Genomic DNA, 12777 nt, shown 5'->3' with positions numbered 1-12777 from the left:
GAGAGCTTTCCTGCGATGTCATTTTCTAGAGACAATATACATAAAGAATTTAAGCGCTCTTTAGCAGAACAGCCAACTTACCATGACATCCCACCTTTGCAACATCTGTGCTACTGACTCTCAAACACCGGGGTTGTTGAATTATATACAACCAAAAAATAACCAGTTTGATTTTGTTAAGTGATGTGGACAGTGGATTAAGGCCCCTGGAGCTTAAACTTCCTTAGATAGGGCTGCCATGCATCCGGAAGTTCCCGGACATAGACGGTATTTGGTTGCCGGAAACAGTGTATGGGCGGAAATTGCAGAAAATGTCTAGGAAAATCTGGACCTGTTGTAAGTGTAGAATTTGCCCCCCCCCCCAAAAAAAGAAGCAGCAGCTCAACAATTTCCCCCCTTCAAAAAGGGGGGGGGGAGTTCAACAACTTTTGTGTCTGGATTTTTTGAAACATGGCAAACCTACCTTAGTTTCATACAGTCATACCTTGGGTTGCGAATGTGATCCGTGTGGGAGGCAACCTGCAGCGCTGCATGCGCATGACGCAATTCGGCGCTTCTGCGCATGGCGTCATTTTGTGTCTCTGTGCATGCGCGAGCGCCAAAACCCAGAAGTAACCCATTCCGGTACTTCCAGGTTTGGCGTGGTCCGCAACCTGCAGCATTTGTAGCCTGAGGTATGATGGTAGTAGATTCAGCCCCGTCTGGAGAGCATCATGGGTGGCAACACCAGCTGTAATCTGTTCCAGTTAGTTCACTTAAAACATTTGGCCAGCAGAGGGTGCAAAATGCACGTCACAAATTGAAGCAGGGCTGCAAATGCCTACAATTCTCATACAGTATACAGTAGTACCTCAAGTTAAGTACTTAATTTGTTCCGGAGGTCCGTTCTTAACCTGAAACTGTTCTTAACCTAAAGCGCCACTATAGCTAATGGGGCCGCCGGAGTATGATTTCTGTTCTCATCCTGAAGCAAAGTTCTTAACCCGAGGTACAATTTCTGGGTTAGCGGAGTCTGTAATCTGAAGTGTATGTAACCTGAAGTGTATGTAACCTGAGGTACCACTGTAGTCTTACTTCTTCCTGTAGGATGGATTTAAATTCACTTTTAGGCTCATCCCAAAATACTGAATGAATGACACCATAATGGCAGGCCTAGAAGTAACCCGGAGGCCTGAAGAGCATAACATAAAAATGGTGTTTAGTAGAGCTGGGCGATCCTCCATTTCATTGTCTGTAACCGGTATGGCGTTCACATCACAATAACTGGTTTCAGACTTTTTGAGCTGCTTACATTGCGGCTCCCCAGCTGCTGCCAGCTCAGCGCACTTCCTTCTGCCTGCCTGCGCTGTGATGGCGGCAACCAGGGAGCTGCAATGTACTGGCAGCTCAATTCTCCTTCGCCCAAGCTGGCAGGCTGCATCTTTCCTCTTGGGGCGGTCAGCCACTCCAGGAGGAAAGGAGCAGCCCACCCAAACAGATGCATAGAGAACATGCTTCTCAGGCTCTGTGGCTTGACTGCTACCTGCTTGCCTTCACCTGGGAGGAAAGACTGCATCTTTCCTCCCAGAGCGCCCGACCTCCCCGGAAGGAAAGTTGAAGCCTGCCTGCTTAGGCAAAGGCAGACACCTTTGAGCGAGGCCTGATGCATTTCCGGCTGGAGGGGTATCAAAACATCCTTGAAACGCTCAGCTGAGGAGAGGGAAGCCTCTCGCCCCCCCAGCTGAGCAAAGTTCTGGTGCTGTGCTCCCCTGCATTCACTGTGGCAGGGAATCGTAGAATGGTAGAACTGGAAAGGACCACGAGGGCAATTTAGTCCAACCCCCCGACAATGCAGGAATATTTTTTTGCTCAGTGTGGGGCTCGAACCCAGAACCATGAGAATAAGAGCCCTGTGCTCTACCAGCTGAGCTATAGAAGATCTTTGATGGGAGGGGGAAAACTGGCGAGATCCAGATTGATTGTTGTGGGGGTACTTTGTGATTTTTAAAAGGAGGACTCTCAGATACACACAAGCACACTTTGCAAGGCATGCTTACAAGAGAGGGGTCTTAACTGTGTTTGATGAATGCAGTGGTTACGGAATATAGAGGGCAGAAATGTGATTGTGTGTATGCAATGGCAAACTTTTTATTGTGGCAGCAGGTCAGCAGCACTGAGTGTTGGGGGAGAGAGTCCTTTTTGGGAGTCCTCCTGATGTTCCCCGAAAGAGGAACATGCATGATGGTCATCTGCTAATCACATACTGACTTGTGAACCTTCTGAGTCAGCAGCCAATAGCTCTGCTTAGTGTGGTGTGGCAAATGGTGTCCTTGAGGTCTTCTGATACTGCCCTGGAAACCAGACAGGATCCCAAACGTTTCCAAAACATAGCAGCAGCACTCTGCAGTTTCAGACTCCTTCACTGACCGCACAAAAGTAATCATAAACACCAGGACAGAACTGAAGCCTGACTCCGCAGAAGCGCCACCGCCGCCTCTTAAATAAACAGGAGCATTAATGGGGTTTGGCTGAGTTGCTTTGATTAATTTTTGAACTCAGGCAGACGATTTGGACTTTTTCCTTGGGTGAAATTTTATCACCAAGGTCAGCTTTCTTATATATAAAAAACCCCCTCAAAATATACTTGTAAACGCATTCAAATGATCTTCTGTCTGGTCCCAAAGTAATCACATTTCATTCCATCAGTAAAGACATCCTGTTAAAACATCCATAAAACGTTCAATTACTTTAAACAGATTTGTTTTCTTTCCCCCTGCCACCAAGGTAAATTCAAGCATCTGAACACAATCCAGAAGGAGTTTAGGAGGTTTGGTTCCCATTTAGATCCATGGGGCTTGAAAACCAGGATGTGCACATTTTAGGAGAGGCAAGCCAGTCATTGGTGTGTTCAGCATCATAATTTGCGCACCTGATACCCACAAATCACATACAGAATGTGCCAATCCCCTTGCCAGTTTCCATTTATTGATTATTAACATTAAATTTGCTGTCAGTCCTTTTACCTACAGCTCTTAGGGCAGCTTACAGCAATTTAAAATTCAGAATCAAAAAGCATTTAAAACAGATTAGTCACAGAAATTGAGTGGTCCTTTTTATTTATCATGGTTGTTTATTTCATTTATGGATTGCCTGCAATGAGGCACCCCAAAGCGATTTACGATAATAAAAGTGTGCAGGGCACAATTGCACGTACAAAACCACTGGGCAATCTCCAATGCACTTGTGCCGCTAGCATGAGGATTTATACTTGTGCAACAGATCTTCCCCTCACCACTCTCCTCCTTTTGCGCCTGCCCCAAATCTGCTCTGGAGGAGGGGGGAAGCCCAGAACAGATTTATGGGGTGTACCGTATGTGGAGACCAGGGAAAGCTCCTGTGAGCAAGCATGACTTCTTTCAGTAACAGAAAGAATAATAGATTTAGAGTCTCATGCTCTACCAATTGAGCTATTCCAACTGAGCAAGGGTTACCTAGCGCTCCATTGTTTACAACCAAATTAGAATATTTGCATAAATAAGTGTGTGTGTGTATCTGTAGCGCATTTACAACAACACCACCACACATATAAAATCAATTTAGTTCCAATACAGATGGCAACCAGAACAACTCCTAGTTTCTTTTATTGGACTAAGAATTGGCTATTTCTCTCTCTCATTCTATATGACAAAGAGTTTTGTGAATTCAAAAGTCCGTGTGCCACTTCATTTACCTGAGCCATGAGATTGCCACCAGGCAGTACCATCCTATGGATGCTATGATGAACTTAAATACAGAGCAAGGCTATGCACAAACCACATGTTTCAAGCACATTCTTCCAGCCAAGATGGAAAATGTAATTTGTTAAGGGTGTTTGGAATTGTAGCTCTGTGGGTAAACTACAGTTCGCAGGATTCAGTGAGGTGCCTCAAAAGTATGGTATATTCAGTATGAAATATTATAACGAGAATTATCTTAGTTACAGAAAACCCTGGAAGGCTGCCACCAAACTCGACTTGCCCACCTTAGGAAACAAGAATTCAGGATTGGCCCCTTTGCTCTCTGCAATGCAGGCCAATTATCTTTATTGCTGGACTTGTTATGTTTGTTCAGTTTTGAGATTAAATATCTTCCCCAGGCTTTCTCTGTTTGAAGATATGCCCAGCTTTCAAATCAACCACCTCCCTATGATCATAAAAGGTTTTATTGCTAATGGTGGAGAAGCTTTTGTTTTGTTTTTTAATGAAGAAATGAAAACTGAAGATAATTTTCCCAGGCTGAGAACCTGAAGACCATTACATGGAGCCCATTAAATATAAACCAACTCTGGCTGCCATTTGTTTACAGTGCCATTCATCCATATGTCCCAGGGCTGATGTACAGCTCAGAATGGTGAGCTATATTTTATAAAGGCCTGGCAACAGAACATGAGCGGGAAAGATTTAGAATGGGAAGCTCCCAGAGTCACATCCGTCACGACAGGTCATAAAACAGTGCTTTCAGCCCTAGCAAATGAATTTGGCACAACTGGAAAGATGGTTGTAGCTCAGTGGTAGAGCACATGTTCTGCACCCAAAAGGTCCTGGGGTTCAGTCCCTGGTCTTTCCATTTGAGGCTGGGGAAAAGGGATGCCTGAAATTTAGGTAAGCCGTTGCAAGTGACCGTCAACAATGCTTTGCATACCAAGTGATCCATGCAGGGCGCAAGCGCTGGGAACTGTAATGGGCCATAAACAAAGGAGCTATAATGAGCCATAGACAAAAGCATGGATTAAATAAGGCCACAACTTTATTGCTAAGAGCAGATCTCAGGCTAGGTGTGGCCCAGAGCAAGGATCCATCAATCGGGCGATTCGCCTGCTGGGATAACTGGAGGAGTTGGCAGCAGTTTCTGGGGCTGAAAACAAAGTGTCCATCAACAGTAGCACTTCAATTCAATTCTTCCCCGGCCTCCTCACTGGCTCAAGTAGGACCAATTCAGCCAGCTAGCCCTGGGGATTATCTAATTGATTTTTGATTTTTGAATTTTATTGTTATTCATGTTTTTATACTGTATTTTATGCTGCTTTTATAATTAAGTGCTTTGATTATTAAGTGCTTCCACTCTGCAGCTTTAATCAGAAATGTTTGGTGCAGTACTGTGCCCAGAGCTCAGAAATTGCTTGCACTAACGAATTTCCCTGTCGCAAAATGCGCCTAGAACAATGGGAGTTTAGAACACTGGATTGAAGTGATATAATTTCTTCCACCTCATTCTGTTCCATGGCCACAGTAAGGCTGTGTAGACACAATACATTTAAAACACATTCAAAGCACACACACACAGACACACACAGACAATTCTTGGGAACCCTAGTTTACCCCTCAGAGCTACAATCCCCAGCACCCTTAACAATCTGCACTTCCTAGGATTCTTTGTGTTTATGGGGCAGGTAGGGGAATGTCCTCTGAATGTGCTTTAAAGGTATGGCATGTCCACGGTGCAATTTTTCTAGAAAAAGAGGTGCCGGAACTCACCATGAATGCCTCCTCTGTTCTCTTATAATGGCAACGGTGCCCACCTGAGAGGTGTCGGAACTGAGTTCCGGTGAGTTCCGTCTGGAAAAAAGCCCTCCATATAAACAGGTTCCAGATATGGAAGTACACTGGAGCTGGATTCATGGGTTCAGAGGTGGCCCATCCCTTGCAAATGATAGTTTTGGCCAGCAGCTTTAAACAAATCTAATCCACAAGCTGCTTGGCATGAAGAGCCCATTTTAGTTATCCAATATTTTATGGCCTGCTGCTGTAGCATCAGAGACCAAAACGCAGAGTGTAGGAAAACATCTCGTGAAAGACGCCACAAACACAGCGCTGACAGTTCTGCAGCCCAAAGGCCTCCACAGGCAAACCTAAACACTGCCAGCCTCTGTTTTTACAGTGTTGTCTTGCAATCACATTAATGTTTGGCTTCTTCTCCAAAAGGCAGACCTTTTTTCTTTTTTGTCCTCTGCAAAAACTGGACCTAACAAAACACATCTGGTGAGGGAATGTGCCGTTGAGCTAATGACTTTCCTTCTGCAGTAATTTGCAGAGTGTCAATTGACTTGTTCCCAAAGTTTCCTGGAAGGATTATTAGTTAAAAGGATTGGGGGAGGGGGGGTTAAGTTGAACCAAAATGAACATGTCTTTATTGTCAGCAAAAACGTCTTCCGGTTCTTTTTTCTTTCCATGGTGTCATTTCCAAGAAGCAGTTTGCATTGTATTTCAGAAAATGCCTCCTAGCTTCAAATATTTAGGTAAAGGTAAATGGACCCCTGACCATTAGGTCCAGTTGTGGCTGACTCTGAGGTTGCGGCGCTCATCTCGCTTTATTGGCTGAGGGAGCCGGCGTACAGCTTCCGGATCATGTGACCAGCATGACTAAGCCGCTTTTGGCGAACCAGAGCAGTGCACAGAAACGCCGTTTACCTTCCCGCTGGAGCGGTACCTATTTATCTACTTGCACTTTGACGTGCTTTCGAACTGCTAGGTTGGCAGGAGCAGGGACTGAACAACGGGAGCTCACCCCGTCACAGGGATTCAAACCGCCAACCTTATGATTGGCAAGTCCGAGGCTCTGGTTTAACCCACAGCGCCACCTGCATCTTCAAATATTTAGTGTCACATAAACAAAGTTGCTTAGGACAAAGGGATCCTTCTTCACAAAATACATCATCCTGAAACTAGGTATCAGAATCATCATGTTGTACATATGGACACTCACAGATCTTACAGATGGAACTGAAATGTATCAAAAGACCTTTGTTGACATGGAGCTCTTAGGACTTGTCAGTTAGGGGATGTCAGATAATTCCGACAGAAACGGGGGTGGAAATTGCTGCTGTTTGCTTATTTGTCTCATGTCCAGAATGGAAATCAATCCAGTGACTATGACTGGCATTTGCTGCTGTTTGTTCTTAATCCAGAATTGAGGACACAACCCAATTTGCACGGCATTTCCGTTGCACTGAAATGAATGGTAAGGGATAACATGATAATGCAACTAATTAACTAATTCATTCACGGAAATTCTTCCCACAGCAGACAGCAAGGCAAATAATGTTATTTTGTTGGAAGCCAAACTGCAGCAGAATGGAAACAGCACTGCATGCAACAAACAGGAGCTGGAATGGAAATCAGTACCCTCCTGTCTTCTTATTGTCGGCCAATCTCCATTTCTTTAAGACAACAGTGAAGAAAGGTAGGTCAGGATCTTCTGGTAGATATCTGGGTAATCAAAAATAGATTGGCAAGGAATTCGGACTCCAATTATTTTCAAGTGGCAACAGCAAAATGGCTCCCCTGCCCTAAATCTTTTACACTGTTGAAATTAAAAGAGTTTGGGAGGTGGGACTGGATTTTTACGTGGAAAGTTAGTTTGGTTCTGAGGGTCAAAACAAATTCCCAGGCCCAGAATCCTTTAGTTTTAAGTGTATGTCTTTTGTACCTCGCTCTGACTGGTGGATCTTAAAGGTTCTGTTAAAAAAAGAAAGTCGATCTTGCAAGCAGGGGGTCTGCCCACATCTGATATAGGGCAGACTGGGAATTTCCAGCTGGGGATACTGGCAGCCTGACACAACCACCTCTCTTTCGACATCACTTAACATAAAAAGAAGCCAATGGGGGCTACTTGAGAGCATCCACAGTACCTAATAAGAGCCCTTCTAGCGCAGACCAAAGCCCCATGTGGTCCAGCATCCTGTTCTCACAGTGGCCAACCAGATGCCTGTGGGAAGTCTGCAAGAAGGACCATAGCACTCTGCTCTGTGAGTCTCAGCAACCGGTATTTCGAGGCTAGCTGTCTCTTGACAGCGGAGGTAAAAAGGTAAAGGGTCCAGTCGTGACCGACTCTGGGGTTGCGGCGCTCATCTCGCTTTATTGGCCGAAGGAGCCGGTGTACAGTTTCCGGGTCATGTGGCCAGCATGACTAGCATGCTTCTGGCAAACCAGAGTAGCACACAGAAACGCCGTTTACCTTCCCGCCGGAGCAGTACCTATTTTTCTACTTGCACTTTGACGTGCTTTTGAACTGCTAGGTTGGCAGGAGCAGGGACCGAGCAACAGGAGCTCACCCCATCGCGGGGATTTGAACCGCCAACCTTCTGATCGGCAAGTCCTAGGCTCTGTGGTTTAACCCACAGCGCCCCCCATGTCCCAATAGTGGAGGTAGAACATAGCTATTGTGATTAGAAGTCACAAATAGCCTTATGTACATTTCATCATAGCTGTAAGCTTTAAGTGAATTCTGTGGTGTTCTATGTGAACTCACCCTTAGGTTCAGAAAGTAGCCATGCCCTATCACCGTTGTACAACTCTGGCGGGTCCTTTGCATCTCCCAAGGGATCCTGGGAACTGTAGTTTGGTGAGCCAACGTGAAAGATCTCTAACCCCAGGGTACCGATTTGTCAGTGTCGATATGCCCTATAAATAAGGTTTGTGGTTTAACAGAAGTCACCGTTATTATATACGACGGTGCTGCTGCTGCTGCTGCTTGCAGTGTACACACCCACAACAAAGCTGGGAATCTTGTGCTGTGATTTTATGGGCCTGAATTTTGATTTGCAGTTCTAGCCACAGTGTTTACTCTTGAAGGTGAGTCTCACCTTTCCATAAAATATGAGTTAGACAGGAGCTCCAAAACTCATGCACAGAACTTCCTCCTTAGCGTGGTTCCTCAGAAAGGACGGGACACCTTTCCTTTTTTACAGAAGGCAGCCCATTGTCACCACACGAACTGTACAACAATTGAACTGCATTCAACCTTGAAGGAACTGAGCAGGCTGGCCCACGTAAATGCCTGTCTCAGCAGTGCCACGTCTCTGGGCTGTCCCCAAAGCCTCTCAGTTTTATGGCCATCAGGCCTTGGAATAGGTGTGGGTTTTTATAGCAGTAATAGCTGGTGGATTTTTTTAAAAAGCATAATATATGGGGCTATAAAATGCTCTCAGCGGCACCATATTCCACGAAGAAGTTTTAAACGATCATAGAGGTGGTGGAGAAAGTTCTGAAGCCTTTTAGAGGAGCTCACTCAGGAATACTTAAGGGAGAAAAAGAAGAGAAAAAGAAGAAACGTTGTTCACTCCACAGTAGTGTATAATCTTAAACACCATGAGTGCAATCTACTTGAAATATTACAACTCATAAATTTCAATGCAGGGTCCCCCGGTTTCCCACTGAAATCAGAGAGACTCAAGTGTTTAACTTGACCTGTGCTGTGCCTCATTTTTTCTGATAGGAATTTTTTTTGGATTCCTGGATATATATGATTGCTATTAAAATAAGCTAAAGGACAAATGGTATCAAATGGCAGTGGTCCTTTTAGAGAAGGAAATGTTGTCCCTGGTAAATGGAAGTGGAGAGGTGAGAGTGGGGGTGCTTAAAACTTACTTGAAAGCTTCAGGTGTGTGTGGGTGTGGGTGTGTGTAGCCACTGAGGGGGACAACTTGGAGCCAGGAATTATGGGAAGGGCTACGGTCTCCCTCTTTGGCCACTGCTTCTCCATTCCTGATTGCACACATACCTAAAAGTGTCTTGTCTTCTTCAAGAATGGTTATGGTCACGTCCACACCAGACATTTAAAGCACCATGATTCCACTTTAAACGGTAATGGATTTCTCCTAGAGAATTCTGGAAGTTTGTGAAGCGTACTGAGAGTTGTTAGGAGGCTCTTACTCCCCTCAAAGAGCTACGGGTTTCCTAATAAGAGGGATGGAGTGTTAAAACACTCTGTAGTTCTGTGAAGGGGAATAGGGAGTCTCCTAACTCCTGTCAGCACCTCTGGGACTACAGTTCCCCCAAGGAGTACTTTTAAATATCTGTCCTAATTCTTCCAACATTAATCTTCATTGGATGGATGGCCACCAATTCTAGTGAGAGGGAGGAAAACTCTTCTCTGTCCACTTTTTCCGTGCCAAGCATAGTTTCATCAACTTTACCTCTTACCTTTCTTTTACCTAAGAAGTCCCAAACAAATGCTGTAGCCTTTCCCCCAGAAGGGAGCTGCTTCACCTGCTTGATTATTCTGGACCTAAGTTGAAAATGGACCACCACCACCCCATTGGGTGCCCCTATTCCTTAATGCTTTAGCCCCCATGCTGAGGCTAAGGGGTCATTCCATTTCTTGAAGGGGTCATCCTTCCAACCATCATGCCCAGAAAGACGTCCAACTCCACATGTAGCCCCTCTGTTCCTTTTCAGACACCTCCAGTGAAATTGTAGTCAATCACTGCTGGATCCTAACAGAGGACCAATGGCTGCTAGTCTCTCATGGGCAAACTCCTAGTAGCAGTAGAACCATGCCGGTCAGTGATGCTTTGCCCTTGCGAGTTTGCTCCCTTAACCACCACGTCTGCATCTCTCTTCTGTGGTTCAATGCGCATGTTTTGCCATGTCCGACCGATGGCACACAGAGGTCTTGTGATTGGCGAGGAGGGGGTGAAAACTGTTTACAACCTTTCCTAATCTTCCGTGCGTTTCTTCACTTTTACAACCGGTAACAAATTAACTTTCACTTTATCTTCCTTTTGTGCTTTGTTGGCTCTATCCTGCCTTGGCGTCATGCACTTAACCCAACGAGTTATGCGAAGGATTAAGGCAGGCACAAAACCTACTTGGCTCGGGTTAGTGGTCCCACAGGACGGGTGCTTCTGTCTCAGCCACGCAACTACAGACGTCCTTGGAAAGGGACGCTATCTCGTCACATTTATTCCCCACTTCTCTTCAAGCGAGCTGAAGGTGGTATGCTAGGAGGCTTTCCAGGCGATTTGATCCAGGCCCAGGCTATCTGCCGAGCCCAGTCAATGCTTTTAGACCATTCCCCGGAGCCTCAAAGGTAGAATCCACCAATGTCTTCCAGGATCTCAGCTTTAAGTGAAGAATAAAAATACAGTGGTACCTCTGGTTATGAACTTAATTCGTTCCGGAGGTCCATTCTTAACCTGAAACTGTTCTTAATCTGAGGTACCACTTTAGCTAGTGGGGCTTACCGCTGCCGCTGCACTACCGCAGCGTGATTTCTGTTCTCATCCTGAGGTAAAGTTCTTAATCCGAGATACTACTTCCTTGTTAGCCGAGTCTGTAACCCGAAGTGTTTGTAACCCGAGGTGTTTGTAACCTGAGGTACCACTGTATCTTGTCACACCAAGAACCCTCCTAGGTTGCCCCGTTCTAAGAAACAACAGAGGCGAGGCTGGCCCTACCATTAAACAGAGTGAGGAGGCTGCCTCAGGTGGCAGACACTGGGGTGTGGCCGCAAAGTGTTGGGAGGACACAGCTGTGTGTGCCGTGCATGGCCCTTGCCTGCTGCCCTTGGGTGCAGTGGAGGATGCTGTCCTGATGCAACATACAGAAGAGCTGCCATCTAGTGCTTTGTCTCAAGCAGGAAAATGCCTGAGGAAATGCATGATCGATCCATGTCTGGGTTGGTCTGTAGCACCCATGGTTGAATGCACTTTCATGCAAAATTGTGGGGGGGGGGGGAGAAGGAGGTGTACTCTTCCCTGGCCCCCGATATAAACAGTTGGGGGACAGTCAGTCATATGCGGTTCACCACCCAAAGTGGTGCAGGCCACATCCAAGTTGACTGCCTCTACTGCTGATTTTGAGAGCCAGGCCACAGAAAAAGCATTCCCATTTCCATGAAAGGGAGAGAAAAGAGAAATGTCCCCTCTAAGATGACATCTACTGGCTATGGTTTATGGAGGTGTATTCAAGAGGGGTTTTTTGGGGGGGGAGGGGACTGTTCCCTGATTTAATTGTGGGAGCACCACTTTCTTCGGAACCAATAACTCTGCCTATAATTTTTGTGCACTTATCCTGAAAACTTCTGAGCTCACAGGCTGCACCTCTGGTATTTTGTAGCCTTTTAGCAACACTGCATCCTTACACATACAGATTGACCTGGGAACAAGGCCTGTTGAACCAAATGGAACTTGCTTCTGAGTAGACAGGTATAGGGTTGTGTGTTAAAGATCTGTTTGTCTGTCTATCAATAGCTACATGTCTCTTGTCTTTCTGGTCTAAATCCACTGATTTACTCAGACTTTCCAAGTGTCTTTATTTTCCAGGGGGAGTCCCGGATTTACAGAAGCCGTCCTGGTTTCTAATTTGATCCTGGAACGGCTTGCTTATCCTTAGGCTGTCCCTGTTTTCATCACAGAAATGTTGGAGGGTATGGAGTTATGCAACCCTCTAGCCAAGGAGCCAAGGAGAGCCAGTGTGGTGTAGTGGTTAAGAGCGGTGGACTCGTAATCTGGGGAACCGGGTTCACATCTCTGCTCCTCCACATGCAGCTGCTGGGTGACCTTGGGCCAGTCACACTTCTCTGAAGTCTCTCAGCCCCACTCACCTCACAGAGTGTTTGTTGTGGGGGAGGAAGGGAAAGGAGAATGTTAGCCGCTTTGAGACTCCTGAAAGGGAGTGAAAGGCGGGATATCAAATCCAAACTCTTCTTCTTCTATAAGTAACTACAAATTTAGAAGACATCTGAAGGCAGCCCTGTATAGGGAAGTTTTTTTAAAAAAATGTTTAATGTTTTATGTTTCTATATATGTTGGAAGCTGCTCAGAGTGGCTGGGGGAACCCAGTCAGATGGGTGGGGTATAAATAAAAAATATTATAAATCTTAATATTATTATTAAATAGGATGTCCCTATTTTCATAGGAGAAATGTTGAGAATATGTTTACTTACTGCACTCCACTGACTCACAATTTTGCGGGGGGAGGGGGCGTGGGGGAGGCAGGGAATCAATGTACAAAGTTTCATGTTACGACACCTATCTG

The sequence above is a fragment of the Podarcis tiliguerta genome, assembly GCF_965153285.1.
Source record: "Podarcis tiliguerta genome assembly, chromosome: 6".
Classification (NCBI taxonomy): domain Eukaryota; kingdom Metazoa; phylum Chordata; class Lepidosauria; order Squamata; family Lacertidae; genus Podarcis; species Podarcis tiliguerta.
Note: the sequence above shows the minus strand (reverse complement) of the source record.